Genomic DNA, 20776 nt, shown 5'->3' with positions numbered 1-20776 from the left:
GGCAGGGTTAGGGTTGGAGGTGGACAATCACGTCAAAGGCATCATTTCATACTGCATGGGAGAAGGCAATGGTAATCACTCCTGTATTTTACCAAGAAAACCACAAGGATAGACAAAATAGAACGATTGCCGAGGTGGTGCCAGATGAAGGGCCCCTCACAGCTGAGGATCTCTCAGAGTACCAATGGTGTTTATGATGCACTTAGACTAAAGCCTTTTGAACATCTAGCAGCTGATGTTGCCGTGCAGGAAAAGAAAATCCAAAGCTGCAAAGACAGAATTACAATGGGAACATGGAACATAAGAAGCATGAATATAGCAAAGCTCGACACAGTGAGAGATGAAATGAATTGACTACAGATTGGCATCTCGAGCATCACTGAATTAAAATGGACTGGAATTGAACACTTTAGTCAGAAATCATACCATTTACTACCCTGGACACAAAAACCAAAGAAAGTACGGTATTGCTTTCATAGTCAGGAAGGATATAGCAATGATAGTACTTGGGTTTAATGCGGTCAGTGACTGACTAATATCAATTCAATTTCGTGGACAACCCTTTAACATGACCCAACAACTGATGCAGAAGAAGAGGAAGTTGATGAGTTTTATGCACGAGAAACAAGAGATATCATTGCTGATGCACGCTGGATAATTGAGAAAGACAAAGAATACCAAAAAGAAGTCAATATGTGCTTCATTGACTAAAGAAAAACCTTCGATTGCGTTGAGCATGTCAACTTGTGGAATATCCTTAGAAAAATGGGTGTCCCAGGACATTTCGTTATTCTCATGAGAAATCCATACAAAGGACAGGAAGCCACAGTCCAGACAGAACATGGTGAAACAGACTGCTTCCAGATTGGCAAAGGAGTACGACAAGGCTATCTACTTTCTCCTTATTTATTCAACTTAAATTCTGAACATATACTGAGAGAAGCTAGACTGGAAGAAGATAAGCATAGTTTTAAAGCTGAAGGAAGAAGCATTAATAACCTGTGCTACGCTGATGACACCACTCTGATATCTGAGAATGCGGATGATCTGCAAGCAGTAGTAATGAAAGTCAAGGATACAGTGAAACAATGGGGCTATGACTAAATGTCAAGAAGACTAAACTAATGACAACGGGTACAGCAACCAGCCTCAGAATTAATAATGAAGACATTGAAGTGGTGGATAGCTTCTGCCTTTTAGGATTGGCCATCAACAGTAAAGGATCCAGCAGTCAAGAAATAGGCCACAAACTAGCACTTGGTAGGGTTGCAATGAAAGCCTTGGAAAGGATATTTAGATGCCGTGACGTGTCTATACCTACAAAGATTAGAATCGTTTGGACAATGGTTTTCCCCATGAGAGTCTGTGGATGTGAAAGCTGGACTTTGAAGATGCAAGATAGAAAAAGCATTGATGCTTTTGAACTTTGGTGATGGAGAAGACTTTTAAGGATACCATGGACAGCCAGGAAAACAAACAAATTGATCATCAAACAAATCAATCCAGAATGTTCACTCAAGGCACAAATGACCAGGCTCAAACTATCATACTTCAGAAACATAATGTGAAAACCCAGCTCCCTTGAGAAGTCCATAATGCTGGGAAAAGTTGAAGGAAAGAGAAGAAGAGGATGACCAGCAGCAAGGTGGATGTACTTGATTATGACAGCAATGAATATACCACTGAGAGACCTTAGAGGGCAAGTTTAAGACAGATTATCCTGGAGAGAATCTATCTTTGTGGTCACAATGAGTCGACAGCAACTTGATGGCACTTAATCAATCAAACAATCAATTTATCATTTATTTATTATGTATTTATTACATTTGTAAACCACCCCATCCAAAGGCTCTGGGTGGTGTACAACAACTTTAAAAAGATATAAAAACACACAATTCAAAACACAGTGCTAAAAACAATATAAAAACAATTCAAAAACAATTAAAACCATTTAAACCCAATTAAAATACTTTTTAAAACACTTTGTAAACCTTGGAAGGCCAGGCCAAACAAATAAGTTTTTAGGGCTCTCTTAAAGGCTGACAGCAAGCCTAAACTACGGATATCTGCCAGGAGTGCGTTCCATAGGCCAGGAGCGGCTACAGAAAAGGCCCAGTTCCTAGTCGCCACCAGACGTACTGGTGGTAACTGGAAATGGAGCTTTCCAGATGACCTCAATGAGTAGAATGCACTCTCTAAGGTAGCCCAGACCCAAACCATTCAGAGCTTTAAAGGTAATAACCAGCACTTTGTATTTCACCCAGAAACATAATGGCAGCCAGTGCAACTGTTTTAAGACAGGCATAATATAGTCTCTCAGGGTTACCCCAGAGACCACTCTGGCAGCTGCATTTTGAGCTAACTGAAGTTTCTGAACTACGTACAAAAGCAGCCCCCCATAGAGCACATTGCAGTAGTTGAGCCTGGAGGTTACCAGCTGATGCACCACTGTTTTGAGATCATTCTCTTCAAGGAATGGATGCAGCTGTCAAATCAGCCAAAGTTGATTGAAAGGACTCCTGGCCATAGCTTCCACCTGAGATACCAGGGTGAGGCCTGGATCCAAGAGCACTCCCAAGCTGCGTACCTGTTCCTTCTGGGGGAGTGTAACCCCATCCAGTGCAGGAAGATCTAACTCATCCCTTAAATTCCAATCCCACACAATGAGCACCTCCATCTTGCTTGGATTCAGCTTCAATTTGTTATCCCTCATCCAGCCCATTACTGCCTGTAGACAGGCATTTAGAGAATGAATGCCATTTCCGGAGGAGGAGGAGGAGGAGGAGGAGGAGGAGGAGGAGGAGGAGGAGGAGGAGGAATAGATTTGGGTGTCATCCGCATACTGATAACACCCTGCACCAAATCTCCTGATGACCTCACACAGCGGTTTCATGTAAATATTAAAAAGCATTGGTGACAGAATGGAGCCCTGAGGGACTCCATATAGTAACTCCCATTTTAAAGAGGAACTGCCACCAAGCTCCACCATCTGGAATCTGCCTGAGAGAGAGGAGCGGAAACACTGCAAAGCAGTGCCTCCTATCCCCCATTCCCCCAGGCGATCCAGATGGATACCATGGTCAATGGTATCAAACGCCTCCGAGAGATCCAAAAGAACCAACAGAGTTACACTCCTTCTGTCGATTCCCTAGTAAAGGTTATCCATAAGGCCGACCAAAGCAGACTCAACCTCATAGCCCACTCTAAAGCCAGTTTGAAATGGGTCTCGATAATCAGTTTTCTCCAAAACTGCCTGGAGCTGGTTAGCAACCACTCTCTCAATCACTTTGCCCAACTTTTGCCTATAACTATGCATCACTGATGGATCTAGGGAATTCTTAAGAAGTGGTCTAATCACTGCCTCCTTCAAACAAGGAGACATCCTACCCTCCCTCAACAATAAGCTAATGATATAAACTAGGCCATCTCTAACAATCTCTAGTTAGATAGAAGCAGCCAAGTCAGGCAAGGATCCAGAGAACAAGTAGTAGGCCTCACTGCCCCAAGCAGCTTGTCCACGTCATCAGGCATCACAGATTGAAACTGATCCAATGTAATACTGCAAGAGGGATTGCTGGACACCACCTTAATAGACTCTGCAGAAACAGTGGAGTCCAAGTCGGCCCGGATACAAGATATTTTGTCCGCAAAGAACCCATTAAAAGCATTGCAGCAGAACAAAGTCCCTGGGGATTGGTTTGAATTGGAAGGAGCAATTGGAAGGAGCAACTCAGGACAGCTCTGCAGGATGCGAACCTGCAGAAACAATGCACACAGACCAGAATTTATTTATTTTTGCCGTACGCACTGCCTCCACACAAACCTTCAAATGAACCTTCATAAACCTCTATGCTGTGTCCTGTCACATTCAAGCCGAGTTCTCCTCCACTTGCGCTCCAGTCTCCTACTTTGCTGCTTCAGACCCCGTAACTCCTCTGTATATCAAGGGGCCACTTTTAAAGCATATTCACAGAAACCCTGTGGGTGACAATACAAGGCCTGAAAGAGAACGTGCTACTGGGGACATGCTATCGCCCTCCTGATCAAAACGCTGACAGTGACAGGGAGTTGCAGCAGGAAATCAGGGAGGCATCAAGGAGAGGCAGGGCTATAATAATGAGTGACTTCAATTACGCACACATAGACTGGGTAAATTCACAGTCAGGTCATGACAAAGAGGTCAAATTTCTAGATACGCTAAATGACTGTGCCCTAGAACAGTTGGTCTTGGAACCGACCAGAGAGAAGGCAACCTTGGACTTAATTCTGAGTGGCACCCAGGATCTGGTGCAGGATGTCAGTGTCATTGACCCTTTAGGGAACTGTGACCACAGTGCCATCAAATTCAGCATACATGTGGGGAGAGAATCACCAAGGAAGTCTAAAACAGACATTTTGAATTTCAGAAGAGGAAACTTCTCTAAAATGAGGAGTATGGTGAAAAGGAAGCTGAAAGGGAAAATCAGGAAAGTCACTTCGCTCCAGAGTGCATGGAGTTTACTCAAAACCACAGTACTAGAAGCTCAGGTAGATTGTATACCCCAAAAAGAGTAAAGGTACCACTAAGTCCAGGAAGATGCCAGCATGGTTAATGGTAATGTCAAGGAAGCCATAAAAGAGAAGAAGACTTCCTTCCGAAATTGGAAGGCCTGCCCAAATGAAGAGAACAGAAAGGAATACAAACTCTGGCAAAAGAAATGCAAGGCAACAATAAGGGAGACAAAAAGAGAGTTTGAGGAACATTTAGCTAAAAGCATCAAGGGGAATAATAAAAACTTCTTTAAATACATCAGAAGCAGGAAACCTGCCAGGGAGGCAGTTGGACCTTAGACAATGAGGGAGTGAAATGGATTATTAAGGAGGATATGAAGGTTGCAGAGAAGCTAAATGAGTTCTTTGCTTCCGTCTTCACGGCAAAGGATACTGAGCATATACCTGTTCATGAACCAGACTTTTCGAGGATGGGGGCTAAAGAACTGAGTCAGATAGAAGTGACGAGAGATGATGTTCTAAACTGTCTTGAAAAACTGAAAGCTAACAAATCACCAGGCCCGGATGGCATCCATCCAAGAGTCCTCAAAGAACTCAAATGTGAAATTGTTGGCCTCTTTGCTAAAATATATAACTTATCCCTGCAATCAGGTTCTGTACCAGAGGACTGGAGAGTAGCAAATGTAACACCAGTTTTCAAGAAGGGATCCAGGGGTGATACGGGAAATTACAGGCCGGTTAGCTTAACATCCATTCCAGGCAAATTCTTCTTCTTCTAACACTAGAACTAGGGGTCATCCCATGAAATTGATTGCTGGGAAATCTAGGACCAACAAACAGAAGTACTTTTTCACATAACGCATAATCAACTTGTAGAATTCTCTGCCACGAGATGTGGTGACAGCCAACAACCTGGATGGCTTTAAAAGGAGTTTGGATAACTTCATGGAGGAGAAGTCTATTGATGGCTACTAGTCGGAGGGCTGTAGGCCACCTCCAGTCTTGGGGGTGGGGTGCCTCTGGGTACCAGTTGTGGGGCAGTAACAGCAGGAGAGAGGGCATGCCCTCAACTCCTGCCTGTGGCTTCCAGCAGCATCTGGTGGGCCACTGTGCAAAATGGGATGCTAGACTAGATGGGCCTTGGGCCTGATCCAGCAGGGCTGTTCTTATGTTATGTTCAAAGCATGGTTGGGTTTGATATGATTAAAATAGGGAACCTGCTGGAAGCAATGTTACTGCTTTTCTGTAGGTGGCAGGCTTCTCACTGTGACTGAATCAGCATTAAACTAATTACCAAACACTGAGAGAATCTACTGTGCTAGCAAAGCCAGTTCTGCTTATTCAAAATTCAAGATGATTACTACTATCACTTCTTGAAACTTGTGAAGATGTGGTATCACCAATCTCCTGGCCTTCAGTATCACTTCCTGCCTGTCCAAATTTTACCCAAAATTTTAATTGGATGTAAGAGTTCTTCACTTCCTGTCCTAAATGGCTAGGTTGTACTGCTATAAGCAGTAGTGCATGCATCACATTCCACACCAGAGGTGATCAGGTTACAGTGGTGGCTGAAGTTATTACCAGGTCTGGAGAGCATTCTGGGTCAGAACTTCAAGTTCTTACTTAGGTCAGCTTTCGTAGGGAGACCTTATCTACATATTGGTCTCACTAAAAACTACACATGTGGTGCTCAAGAGGAACTTGATAAGTACTCCTTTTTTTTATGTGGGAGAGAGTGCCAACTGCATTTCTCTAAGAGTGTCAGGAGATGCCGCAAGGTCATTCCTTATTGCTCCCTTGAGAAACAGGGAAAGCCTATTACTTTCTCTGACTTTCTTGGCGGCTAGAAACAGAAGGGAGACTGACTGCATAAGATTTTTCACACCTCTGACTGCATGCACATTAAGGGCCCCATAAAATCTAACTAGAGCTTCAGTGTATTTCATATTATCCGTTTTCTGGCTGGCTTGAGAAAATTAAACCAGGCACTTCAATGCATTGAAATTTCAGTTAGAAAGGAAGGTGGGGCTTAGGAACATCAAATCCAAAAACTGAAACAACAAAAAAACAGTGGTTGCTTTGAGAGTGGTCCTCCTTTGGGGAAAGGGTAATTTAGTATATGTGTATCTGGCTCGTGAAAAAGAAATCAAATTCATCCTCGCACTGAAGGCTTTGTTTAAAATACAGTTACAAAAAGAAGGTGTAAAACATCAGCTGCAGCAAGAAGTAGAAATAAAATCTCATCTTTGGCATCCCAATATTCTCCACTTATATGGCTATTTCCATGATGCTATGAGAGTCTACCTTATCCTGGAGTATGCACCTTGTGGAGGAGTATACAAAGAGCTTCAGAAGCTGACACAATTTGATGAGCAACAAATTGCTATTGTATGTTGTTCTTATATAAAATTTCATCAGCTATGCAAATATGAAGTGAGCTTCTGCTGCCTTGCCCACCACCCACTCTCAAGCCCCCACCCTCAAGTTCCTGGTGTTCCAGTCTTTGCACACAGTCCCAAGTAACTTGTTTACGTCTGAAGTGTGTTCCATGGAAATTGGCTGTGTGCATATAAGTTAACAAAAGGGGAAAAAATTCCCATCACTCTGTTATGGTGAGACTTTCTTAAGAATTCCACTGTCACAATCTAAATGAGACAAGTATATAACCATAGAAATGATTCCCCTTTTCAGGATTTGGTTAAATATAGATCTGACCACTGTTTTTACAAGTAGCCTTTTCAAACACAAAACAATAGTGTTTCAAGTGGAAGGCTTGAGCACATGGGTTAGGAGCAACCTATATGCACATTCAGAGCTACAAATTGCTAACAGTTTAAATTTGTATGCAAGCAAGATAAGAATATATTTTAATTACACACACACACACACACACACACCAGAAGCCAGAGAGAATCAGAATTAAATTTATATGTAACAAGCTTATTTTAAAAATATTTTTTCTGTATAATTCATTTTCCAGTACATAGAGACAGTATTTGATCTTTAATCTAGCCCCCACCTCCATGCACAGAGGTATGGGGGCCTCTATGCAAATGCAACTCAAGAAGTGCTCTGCAGGATTTCTGGCACTTGCAACCACAGTGGAGCCCTCTGTGTATACGGCGAGAGCACCCCATGGTGCTATAATGCCAGCCTCATCTGCATCCCAGCAGAGAAGCCTTCAAGACAGGGCCTGGACTAGACCTTGTTTGCAGGATACTCCCACCAACACTGAGGTTATTTCTGTTTGCAGCACTCCTGGTCATAGACTGGGGTTGTGCAAAGAGAAGGAACCTATACTAAGGGAAGGGTCAGGCAGGTCACCCTGGTTGTTGTCTTCCTCTTAAACATCATTGTTGGAAGGGCAGGGAGGCCTTAGACCCAGATCTAGACCAACTGTAATAGTAATGACTACAGATAAGATAGTTCTTGTCAAATCAAAAAGCCAATACATGTCAAATGTGTTAAAATGCAAAGAATGACCTTAATGGTCTTAGCTTTAATCATTAATATTTAGCTGTTTCCATTTGTAGAGATCACCCTCCTGCTTCTTACAAGCATTTCTGAGGGCCAAATATCTCAATTCTTAAATGAGGCACAACGGTTGTAAGCAAGCCGTTTATGACTTGTCCTTCAGATATCCCACCTCCCTGCCCCGGCTTTCCCAGTACATGGAGGAGGCGGCTTCAAGGGCTAGGGAAGAGTTCTAGCTATGATCAGGCCATGGCCACCAGAAATTCTTTATTGAAGATAGTGGATTAATGCATACAACCCAAATAGAAAGAATCAGAGTTCTAATCTCATTGTTCCTGTCAACTCTGAAGCTGATGATCAACAACACATATGTACCCAGGCTAGTCCAATTTCAATACAGACTTCAAGAGCCTGAGAATCCACAGTTCTATAAAATGACGATCATGTCATTTATAGCAAGTCCTTTCATCATGAATAGCTTTGGACTTCTGGTTGAAAATTCCTAACAGAAGTAGTATTTTTGACCTCATCTCCCTAGTGCAGAGCTCCTGCTGTCAACAGAAATATTATTTTAAAACTACTATAAATATATAAGTGGCATATGATTTATTATGGTGAGGAGGGGCCCCCGAGGCATAAACCTATATCCTTTTGTTCCACCCATCATGAGAATGCATACACGCAGACACATAAGCCAGCGTGGTGTAGTGGTTAGAGTGCTAGACTAGGACCAGGGAGACCTGAGCTCAAATCCCCATCCAGCCATGATCTTTGCTGGGTGACTCTGGGCCAGTCACTTCTCTCTCAGCCTAACCTACATCACAGGGTTGTTGTGAGGAGAAACCTAAATATGTGGTACATCGCTCTGGGCTCCTTGGAGGAAGAGCGGGATATAAAATGTGAAATAAATGAATGAATGAATGAATGTTGCAAAAACATGGTCAGACACACCATGAATTATACACACATGGTGGATGGGCTAGGAAATGAAAATCATCTTTTTGCCTTCCTCTTCCACCCACACATATACACACACTTACATGCACACACCAATACAGACACACCCCATAAATTACATGCATATATTCACACATGGTTGGTGAAGGAGCTGGAGCAGAAGAGAGTGAGGCTATTCACACTTGCCCAGCCTGTTTTTGCAAGTGCATGTGAATTGCCAGGATCGGGGCTGACCCCAGGGGCCACACAGTGGCAAACCCGCCTACTTATGTAGGCACCCTTGAAAATGAAGTTAAGGGTGCGAGCACTCCCTTAACCCCATTTTCTTGATCATGTGGCAGCCATGGCTGCTTGAAGTCCATGGAGGGGAGGGAGGGAGCACAGGGAGGGGAGGATCCCCATAATGTGTCACCACTCTCGCAGTGCGCCATTGTATTTCCGGGGCCCCGGATGACACGTCCCAGCCCTTGGCCCTCCCCACTGCCTCGGCACATGGGGAATTGTCTGGGCACATGGGAGCACACCCAGCAATCCCGACTCGATCATCTGCGGGGAAGGTAGGTTTAATCCCTCTTCCCCACAGACTCCCCTCTGGCTTTTCTCAATTAACGTGAGAAGAGTTTTGGTATGTACAAAACCATATATGATTAATTTTACACAGGATGGAGTTACACACACACTTTCTTTTAATACATAAAAATAAACAAAGGCTTACTTCCGTCTCCTTTTTGCTTTCAACTTACATTGTTTGTGAATCAGGCAGCAGAGCCAGAGGAAGTGAAGGAAAGAGCCTCAGAGGTTTGACTTGGGCCATGGTTCATTCCATCAGCCCACGTCCACCATGTCTCCTGTTGCTCGTCTTGGAGGCAGAAATTGCCAGAGCATGCTCAGCCAAAGTCTGCCTCACCCAAAGCAATAGTTAAGGAGCTATCTTGGCTTCCTTCATGCATCGGCAAAAGTACCACATGTGTGCTACCTTGGGCTTTTTCATTTTATTGAGAGTGTGGTTGGGTTGACTCCATATAGTTTTCCTAACCTGGCCAATGGTCCTTGTTGTCTATACTTAGCCAGATCAATTTGGAAAATACAATATAGTTGGCCATGAGAGACATATGTTAAAGAGTAATTGCCAGGAACACACTCATATCCATTGAAAGTTGCTTTTAAAAACTATTTTATACATGCCTGCTTTTGAAATGGTCACCGATTTGATCAAATGTATATGTTCTCTTGTCCTATTTGTATCACCCCAAAGTTCACATGCTCCAAAACACTGGAGCACTTCTCACAATCAATGAGAAGAGCTCCTCGGAAGTCTGCAGGGAGAGCAGGTTTGCCCCACCCTCTCCTCAGATGAGCACTTGCCCTTCGCTGGGTGGGTGGATCGCCTGCCCAGACAAGTGGCAGCTCTTCTGCGGCTTGCTTGCAGCTTGTCCAGCCACTCCAGGGGTCAGGTGCAGGGAAGTGCCACTGCGCAGCAGCACACCCCCGAGCCCAAATAATGTACCACACAAGAAATAATGCACCATCCAAATAATGCACCTCCCCCCTGAGTGTGACCGCCGCAACTGCAAGCAGCCGCAGCAGACACACAATCAATTAAATGAGGTCAAGGGAGCGCTCGATCCCTTAACCTCATTTAATCAGGAGGCTCCGTAGGTGGATTTGCTTCTGTGTAGCCACTTGGATCAGATGCGGTCCTGGTGGCTCTCACAAGCAAGCAAAACCGGGCTGAGCTCCCTTAGCCTGGTTTTGCTCATTCGTGTGAAAAGCCTCACTGTTTAAACACATCTCTACGTGCACTCCGAAACCCTGTTTAAACAGTGTGTATAGATGGGCAATTCAGATGAATGCCCCTCTCACATAATTAAAAGATGTCCTGACAGCACATCAGGATGTCCTGAAGTGATGTCAGGATGGGCATACCCCCATGACATCCCCATCCTGCTCATGTTGAGAAGCTGGTGAACTAAAACAGTTCAAAATCACATAAGCCACTGGGTGCATATTCTTTCTCTGAAAACAATATTCTTTGATAAGAGAGAGGGGAGGGGAGTCATGGAGCTACGTTGTCCTAATCACATGGAAAAATATACCATTTCGGGAGCACAAGAAAGGAATTTTGCCTTTTGGTTTATATGCAGTATTTAGGGTTGAGGAGAAGTGAATTTTCCTCTTAGGGTCTACAACCTGCTATAAATACGCAATGACAAAATGCTGTAAGCATTGGGCAAGATCCAGACTGAGTTAGTCATGACTAAGCACCATTGAAATAAATGAGACAAGCTAGTTAGGACTAATTGAAGTCCCATGAATTTCAATGTGATTCAGTCATGAATAATTTGGTCTGGATCTATATCCACATGCTTTAGTAGGGACTCATCGACCTACAAATTGTTGCAGCCTAATTTGGATTAATCTGAAAAATTTATCCACTAAACTCCCTGCAGCCAAAAGGGATTTGCAGTAGGCACCCTGTTAAGTTTGAAGATTCCAGTTGTGCTTTGAATACTTCCTGTCCTTTGCACTAGACAGCAGAGAGGGTGAAACAAGTGAGATGATGAGAAGGAGTTGTGCTTCCAGCCATCCCAACTCCTGCTATCCTTCATTACAACACTTTCATTGGCTTGTGTAACTTACTCATCTGATTCCATGGTCCCTCTTTCTTGCAGGCATCCTTTCAGGAACGTGAACTGCACTTCCAAACTCAAAACTGGGTACAAAAACATACCAAGCAGTATACCCTAGACCATGCCAAACAACAGTACTCCATCTTTTAAAAGAGAGGAGGTGAAAACATAGGTCAGGCAGAATATGGATTTAAAACAAAACAAAACACCAAGTGCTTTGACATTTTTTGCTAATGGCATCTTTGTTGAATTGAAAACAATTATTTTTGGCTACTTGAAAATAATTCCTTGGCCAACTCTGGTAACAGCTTTTGCCCAAACTATCTCTAATAACCACACTCTAAAATATAAAGTACATATAAAGTACATATTGATGTTCCATATAAATAAAGTACATATTGATATTTTATATACTTCTCTTTAAGGAAGAATCTGTACTTGTTTGCATGTAAATGGCTCTAGGGTTCAATATTCCTTTATTGATGTACATGTTACATGCTCATTGACTCTAAGACTGCTGGGTTGGACCATTAGGTTGCACTCTTTTGCCCATCAAGCTCCTTCAGAATCTCTCAGGAGTTAAGAGATCAATTGGATTTAAGCCATCTAACTGTGTGCAGGGTTGTAGCCTTAGTAGTTGGAAAGCACATTCAATGAAAGGTTCGCAATTCAACTTATCCTTGTTTCTGCCTGTTCTTGGATACATGTGTCATTAATTTCACACAAAAGCAAATATACTTATTTCAAAAGAGCATTTCTTCTATTCTAAATCATGCATATCATAAAAAAAAACCTAACACATACTTACCTGTGTGGTCTCAAAATGGCAAAGCAGAAGGAAGAACAGCCGTGCCCAGCTTACCAAGCTCTGGGCTGAGGAAAACAAAAATAATATCTAACTCTAAAGGAAGGCTACTGCCCCCTTCCCTCCCATTTATGGACAGCCATGATGCTATATATAGAATCAATTGAGTTGCTCTTACAAACCAGAGATCTGTCTAATAAGCATTAAAGTGTGATCGAAGAGAAAGAACATTCCCAAGTAACCACATTTGGAACCCATTTTTTATGGTGGGCTGAGCCTTATACATGACAATTAATTATTGACATATATTAAAATTGTGTATTTTGTACGATATGTTAAAAAAGAGTGTCATGTGGAAGAAAATGTTTATAAAATACCACTTAATATCCAAGAGGTGGATTTGCAGCAACAGTGTTTAAAAAGGCTAACGAAGAGCCATTAAGTTTTAAAATCTTATTAGGGCCGACATGAGATCATCCGTGGTGGCCAAGCTGTAAATTGATCCTCCCCAAAGTCTCTTTAAGGGCTGCCTGGATTATCAAAAACATGGTTGCCATATGTTAAGCCACATCATCTAAGTTAAAAAAAGCTCGTTAACATGGAGAAGGTATCAAGGCCAGCTCCTACGATCACTTCTTAGCTCTGCCTCCAAAGCATCAGCTGCCAGGTTTTCAGTACTGTACAGCTAACTTGCTTGAAGATTGGAATGATGTCCATTTATTACACAAAACTGCAGAGGAATACAGAATATATCCTGAAGGAGAAGAGGAGCTCAGAGTGTAAGAAATCAAAAAGGCAGGATTCAGCAGCAGTTTGCAATGATGGCCACACTACAGTAGAGATGATAAGCTAGGCAAAGTTGACCATTTTTCCACCACGTTCATTTCAATGTTGGCAACCTAAGCACATGCTTAAGCCTGCAGTTCTAATCCAACGTATTCAGAATAAGTCCAATGAAAATCAATAGGATTTACTTCTGAGCAAACCTGGGCGTTTTTAACACAGGGCTTTTAGTTCGCATCTCCTCCGGAATGGAGGGTGTGCATTCACATGTTGGCCAGATTTACCCCCCAAGTCCCTGCAAGCTATCAGGAAACACTTCACACATGATTCAGGTTTTTCATTGCACATTAGAGTGTAGTCCAATGTATATCCAGGGTAAAAGAATCACTTTTTGCATCATTTGGGGGAGGGGGGCACTTCTAATTCACAGTAAAATGTCACAGTAAACTTGCAGTGAAGCCTGCTGTCTGAAAATCCTCCTGAGCAAGTTTGGACTATAATTCTCCTTTTTAAAATCCGCAAGTGCTTCACTTTGGGCTGGATTGTGCCCCTGGCAGTTAAGTCTTCCACAGCACAAAAAGCCATATAAAGAGGAACAAGGGGTGGCGGGGGGGAGGGGGGGGCGGGCATTGAATGCACATACAGTTTTAATCTTTGGTTTCAAGGTAACAAGATACCATAACAATTTATGTGCGAAGGAGTGAGGACAAGATGCAAGTGGGTGTGTGAGAGGGATAAAAATACACTGAAAAGTTTGTGGCATCTAGCATAAAAAGTAATGCAACGGACAGCTATGTTAGCTGAAAATCAAAATTAATGACCTAGTAACTATAAGTTAGAACTGACCGTATATAATATGTGGGGCCACATTCTGCTGCCCATCACCACTTTAGGATTGCCTGTATAATGTACCATACAGCTCTTTGCTGTGGTCCATGTTTGTGTTAATCTGTAATGTCTATAGAGAGGCACCACATGGGTCAAATTATATCATTTTAGGGAAGGAAATGGGAAAGGATAAACGCTGGATGAAAGCACAGCAAGAGGATGGGAAATGCTCTGATGTGGTGAGTATGTGAATGAAATTATTCCTATCTCTCAACATCGTCTACACGATTTCCTTTGTGTGCTCATCTAAATCTTCTATAGATTGCCAAAAATAGAGTAGGACTTGTTCCAACGGAGCACTTTGAGATGTAAGGTAATTAAATCACATTTCATGTATTGCTTGTCAGTTGCCAGCTTAACTGATGCTGTCCCAAGCCTGCAAAGCTCACATCAATTCTTTGAGAAAGGAACAACAAAACTCTGGCGTTGATGTCATTTTCTGAATCGACAATTATATGTTTAGGTCAAATGAACGGCTGAGTGAAACCCACTGTGAAGCTTCAGTCTAAAGTCTGTGTGTGGTGCACCAAGTAAGCTGGAATGGCTAGTTTTCACTTGTACCCATGCTTCTCATCATGCACAGCAATGGGCAAGTTCAACTACAGTAGCTTTAGGAAAGGAGTATGTGCCTATGAATGTGTTAGTGATTTGCTTGGGGTGGGGATGCAACAGCAACTCACAAGGAACAGTACACCATGCGGTTCAGTCCTGCTCCAAGCTCCTGGTTAGCTCACACTCTGCATTTCCCTTTTGGGTAGTACAGCATGTTCCCTCCAAAGTTGTTAGGTCAGCTCTGTGTGTTGATGAATTGGAGGAGCTTCTAAAGCAAGAAAACAAAGAGGCTAAGGATGCAAGTCCTCTGAGGAAAGGTTAACACTCCAGCATATTTAACTTTACTAATGAGGGAGAAGTTATTATAAGCTGCTGCATAGGTGGTATTTGACAATGAAAAAACTAGCGTTGATGTATAAAAATGTTTCAAATAAATGTTGGAAGTGTGGAGAATGTGAAGGAACTTTCCTTCATATGTGGTGGTCGTGCAGGGGGGGCAAAGGCCTTTTGGGATATGATATATAACGAACTGAAGAAAATTTTCAAAATGACATTTTCAAAAGGCCAGAGTCCTACCTGCTGGGAATAATAGAAGGAGAGCTTCCTAGAAGAAATTTAACACTTTTTATATATGCAACCACAGCAGCCAGGATAGCTTATGCGCAAAAGTGAAAAGACACTAAAATGCCCTCGAAAGAAGACTGGCTGATAAAAATTTTGGAATATACAGAGATGGCAAAGCTTACAACACTTATAAGAGACGATAATTTCAAATGCTTTAAAGAAGATTTGGAACCTTTTTTTGCTTTATTTAAAGAATTATTTTCCCAATATGGACTTTTCAACAGGGTTTGAAATATAGTAATAGCATCAGGTCAGGTTGGGTAAAATCGAGCAGTATCGAATGCAGTTTGTATATTTTGAACTATTATAGCAATGGCTTATATGTATAGTTATTGTGAACCGTGCAGATAAGTGAGCTGGAAGTCAATATTTATCTATGTGTAGAGTTAGGAAATGAATGTAATTGAATGTTAAAGTTATTGTAAAATCTAATAAAAATTTAAGAAGCAAAAAACAAAACAAAACAAAACTTTACTAATGAGGGAGGATAACTTAAAGACTGGCAGGCAGAAACAGTGAGGTTTCAAAATACATACACAGCAAAGACCAAATATTCACTTTCATTGCTGATGGAAATAGTGGAAACAAATCTTCAGATCTGAAGACAGCAAACTGAGAAATAGCATTGGCTTTATGTCTGCAATGCAAGGTTGTTGCACTCCTACTGAAGTGAAAGCAGCAGGAATTTGTAGTGGGGACAAATCATTCCTGTTTAAAGAGGGACAACAAAGTATATGAACCGATTCCTGCACCTGTCTCACTTCTGACTGTGGACTATTGTTCATCAGAAAAAAGGGAAACAAGAGAAAAGAAATTGGAACGTTTGCCAGAATGGAGTTCTGCTTTAATATAGCATCACTGTTATTTGAAAGTTTTTACCAATTGTGAAACCAGATGGTAGATCTAGTGGTGCAGGAGAGGAAAGAAATATAACTTCTATTAAATTTAATTGCTGGCTTTCCAAGGGCTTCTGATAGCATTTAGAGGCAGTCAAATAAAGTAGTTATTGTCAAGAAAGTTAAACCAGGTTAGAGCGATATTGAGAGTGGGTGGGTGGTGTGTAAGGAGGCTGGAGATGGATGAAATTGAGTAAGGAGTTCTCTCCATCTATTTCTCTCATTAAAAAAAGAAGACAATAAATCTTTTTCTTGATGGAACTGCAGCCTTAAGGAGGAGGCTGGTGAAGGGGCAGAGTTATTGGCTGACAACCCAACTAACAGCGCACTTGCACAAATGTGCTAGCTACTGGCTCTAAGTCAGGAGCTTGTGTTCCAGACAGGGCTGGTCTTAGGGGTGAGTGAGCCAGGCAGTTGCTAGGGCACCTCTCTGAAGAGGGCAACAAGCTGAGCTTAGTGACTGGCTGTTTCTGGAGTGTATTGTCTGCTGGGAAGGAAAAAGCAGAAAGGTCTTCTTTTAATAAGAGAGGGCAAAGAAAGAGAACAAGAATCTGCAGAAGGCCCATGAGATTTCAGTGGGCTCCTCCCAGAACTGGGGCAGGAGGGTACTGGCAGCAAAGTCACAAAGTATTGAGGAGTAGCTCTGGACCCTTTCATAGGCATTGCTGGGCAACACTGATTAACTAACCGGGGCGGGGGGCTGTTTGCCAAAGGCACTTATCTTAGGGCCAGCCTTGGTTCCCGACTAATGTTGCACAATCTGTGGTGCAATTCATATGTCTTGCTGGGAAGTTTTGCCCAAGAGTGCAGTTCCAAAAATCCCCATGACTTTGTGGAGCTACACAATGTTCTTACAAACACTTCATTAGTCCAGATGTCAGCCATTACCATAGATTACCACCATTTCTGCTCATGAATGCTATTCATTTCCACTAAAATTAGTGAGGATTTGCCAGAGAGTAAAATGGGAATTAGACGGTGGGCTGGGTCAAATGATTCAACTAGCTGTGGTTTGTTAGGCTCAGAAAACCCAAAACCTGCTGAGCCCACAAAGTTCCTCTCTACTTCAAGCACAAGTTTATAAACCTGTGTGATGCTGCCCAGTCATTGTTGCATGTGTTATAAAAATCAGAGGAAGTCCTTGCCCTAAGCCTTATTAATAGACAAGATGCTCTGTGTGATCACTCTTTTCTGTACTGTGGTAGCCTCTTTGACTAAAAGACATTCCCACCACAACAGCTACAGTCAATTAGGTTTTTCCATTATAAGCCAGTATCCCTTCCCTGAGTTGCTAAAGCCACTTTAGTACAGTGGTCCCTCTACTTACGAAATTAATCCGTTCCGAATGCACATTTGTAAGTCAAAAAATTCGTAAGTCGAAAAGCAGTTTCCCATAGGAATGCATTGGGAACGGATTAATGCGTTCTGGAGCCTAGAAAAAAGACCCAGACCCCCAGTAAGGCTTGCAAACTGCACAGGAACATTTCTTTTCAAGAATAAACAGGCAGTAAACAGGCAGGCAAGTCAAGGAAACCGCATGTAAAATTTGTAAGTCGAGGAAACCCCATCTAAAAATTTGTAAGTCGAGGAAACCCCATCTAAAAATTTGTAAGTCGAAAAAACCGCATCTAAAACCGGATCTAAAACTGCCGTTTGTAACTCGAAAAATACTTATGTTGAGTAGTTTGTAAGTCGAGGGACGACTGTATTTAGACACCTATCAGCATCTGTGCTAGGATTTATTTTGTCCCCAGTGCCCACTTTGCACTTACACTGCTTGGTAGGGATGTGCAAATCTATTCAGATTCAAATTGATTTGACTCTAATCTGGGTGATTCAAATTCAAATTGGATCACTCCTTCAAAGGGCAATTCAATCTGAATTTGAATCAGATTTTTGAAATTTGATTTGAATTTGATTTGAGAGTGATCTGGCACATTTTAAAAACCATTCAGGAACCCTGATTGGTTAAGAAAGGCAGCAAAACAGGGTCAAAATCAATTCAAATTAAATTCTAATTCTAATCAAATTTTCAGACCAGATCCAAATTTGATTTGAATTTGAAACAAATTGAAATTTTTGTTTCATGCACATCTCTACTGCATTATCACTCAATTTGGAGTTGTCCTTTTAGAGCTTTTCATGGCCTGCTTTGGATTTTACTACTTTGATGCCGCCTTTGAATTTGGCTACCTCACCGTTCATCACCCCCTCATTGCCAGTATATGGTCCATCAGCCCATCAATGAATGCCGACATGGACTTCCACATTCAGGGCCAAACTATATGTGCTGTTGACAGTTCCTTACAAACATGCCAAGGATATTTACTAAATAGCACAAGCATGGAGGCTGATCCAGATCATGACCATGGCAGGAGGGTAGAGGACCTACAACACGTTGCCCCTGCTCTGGTTCTGTATTCCTGCATCTATGCCCTAATATGCTTGCAACAACATTAATGTCATGTGCAGTTTGTCCCTTTTTGCTCCCTCCACTGAAGAAAACAGGAGTTATGTGTGCATTGGTAGGCAATCAGGACTCTGCATCTGGGTACTTGTATGCACAATCAGGTGCATCCCTGTTTCTCAGAAGCAGTCACTGAAAGGATTTAATTAGTCTGACATCTCCTAGGCCTGATTATCTGCTGGTATGTCTGTCATCCTCACTCTCTCAGAGATATACATTTCTCTGAGATCTACAGTTGTCATCTCTGAAGTCTCAACTGTCTATTAAGATTTTTCACCCACAGAACAGAAATGACACTATGTTACTGAAATTACAGGAGTCAAACAAACACGAGATTGCTGGTTGGGAATCTTCCTTGCTGCCATGCGTTTCAGTTGTGAAATTCTCTGTACACCATAGGCAACCTTCTGCAGCCTAATATATTTCATTTCTTATTTAAATTAGTCAAATGCTTAGGACGGTGGGAGGGCATCGATAGATGACCTGTCCACCAAAGCCCTATTCAGACATTGAGATCTTTCAAACGACTTCACTGTGGAGAAGGCAAGAGCTCACCTGCCTTCCCTGCCAGATGAGTGGCTGGCATTCGTGCCCGGGGTCACGAGCATAGTGGCCGCTTTCATTAGAGCAGCTGCTGCATTTGGTGCAGCTGCTCCTCCTCCCCAAGCTCACTGCCCTCCAGCTCGCTCACTGCTGGGAAAGGCAGCAGGCCAGGGGGCAACGATTTAACCCAGCAGCAATCACCCAGACAATTGCCGGCTGAGGTTCAGAGACAGGGGCGTAACTATAATAGGGCAAGGGGAGACAGTTGTCTGGGGGCCCACTGCCTTGGGGGGCCCCTCAGAGGCAAGTCACATGACTGACTCCCCCAGCCACGCACCTGCCCAGGCTTCCTTCAGTTGTATTCATCCTCTGAAATGGATGTGAGTGTTAAGACCTGGAGCTACCAGAACAGCACGTCTTTCTCTAGTACCATTAAATTACTTGCATCGTCCACAATTTACAAAACCTTTTAAAAAATAATTTAGGATGGTGTTCTATTGTGGCACACAGGAGATAGATAGATATATAAATTTTACTATGCTTTTTGTTACCACTATTCAGTGTCATTTAAGATTTCTTTACTTCATGAGCTGAGCTTCAGTGTGTGTGGGGGGGTGTATTTTAAAATCTTGTCTCTGGGCCCACTCCAACCTTGCTACACCCCTGTTCAGAGAACTACAGCTAAATGCCATCATAAAAAGTGGAGCTTGGTGTGAGGGCAGCGCTGGGAGCTACCTCATTCCCAGCACTTCATATGTGCAGCCTAACCCAGGCTGGGCCGCCCTAGCCAGAGTTAGGCTGCATATGTGAATACCCTTATTATGTTGTATGAGTGTCTGTATACTCATATATGTTTTCATGTGAATGACTGCACCTAGTTAATTTAAAAAGTAATCCTGGGTACAGTCACCTGAGATGGATGGTACAGACAGGAAGTGTACTCCTGTACCAAGGTTCAACAACATGTGAAGAATTGTACCTGTGTACACTGTACGTGCATTGTTCAAATGTTCAACATAATATCAGAATAGGGCTAGAGACACACATCACTCCAACAGCATATCTGTCAGTGACGAACGAGCCAGAGGTGAAAGGCATGTTCTCTCCCACCACAATGGCCTAGCTCTCCCTGAGGAAGGAATCTGAGATTGGGCTGTACCACTTTAGACTGCCTACAAAGGCATACCTGTTTGAATGGTTCTGTATACAAAAGAACTTCCTCCACACAGAAAACTAGTTAGAAGTTACAGTTGAGCTATGAGATATGAGATATGAGTTGAGATATGCTAGAATTTCATGTGGGGAATTTTGATTGATTGATTGCATGGAGGAAGAATCAGTTATGTGAGCTCCTACCAACAGTATGAAGTGGTACAGCCCAGATACAGGTTTACCATCCCAATGAGATCTAATCCAATGATGTCCCAAAGTCAATGTGTGACTTTTCCCCCACTGGAGTGAATAGACTGTACCCTAGAGACACTGTTCACCTGCAGTCTGCACCTGCCCCAACCCTAATTACACTTGTCTCTGATGCAAAGTCAGTGCATGTATGGAAAAGATCATGCCAAAGAACAGCAACTTGAATGGGGAATATGGGAAATATCTGGCAGTGCAGGGGTGGTCCTTTCATCAGGCAGGGGAGGTGATTGCCTCAGGTGGCAGA

At 42.6% G+C, this 20776-nt stretch overlaps 1 protein-coding gene across 3 annotated transcripts in view; it reads right to left on the bottom strand.

The window, feature by feature from the left end:
- The window catches only part of MYOM2 (myomesin 2), a 119917-nt gene that overhangs the window by 95137 nt on the left and 4004 nt on the right, over positions 1-20776 (bottom strand). Inside the window, exon 1 of one of the 3 annotated variants that reach the window (XM_053286187.1) lies at positions 12361-12474. The exons of 1 other annotated variant lie outside the window; for it this stretch is intronic. The gene's annotated coding sequence lies outside the window, so the exon portion shown is untranslated. Of the gene's footprint in view, positions 1-11562; positions 11583-12360; positions 12475-20776 lie in introns of those variants that run through there. One more of the 3 variants, XM_053286189.1, reaches the window with a different exon arrangement.

This window comes from Hemicordylus capensis, chromosome 1, assembly GCF_027244095.1.
Source record: "Hemicordylus capensis ecotype Gifberg chromosome 1, rHemCap1.1.pri, whole genome shotgun sequence".
NCBI lineage: Eukaryota > Metazoa > Chordata > Lepidosauria > Squamata > Cordylidae > Hemicordylus > Hemicordylus capensis.
Note: the sequence above shows the minus strand (reverse complement) of the source record. Positions and strands in the feature narration are given on the sequence as shown.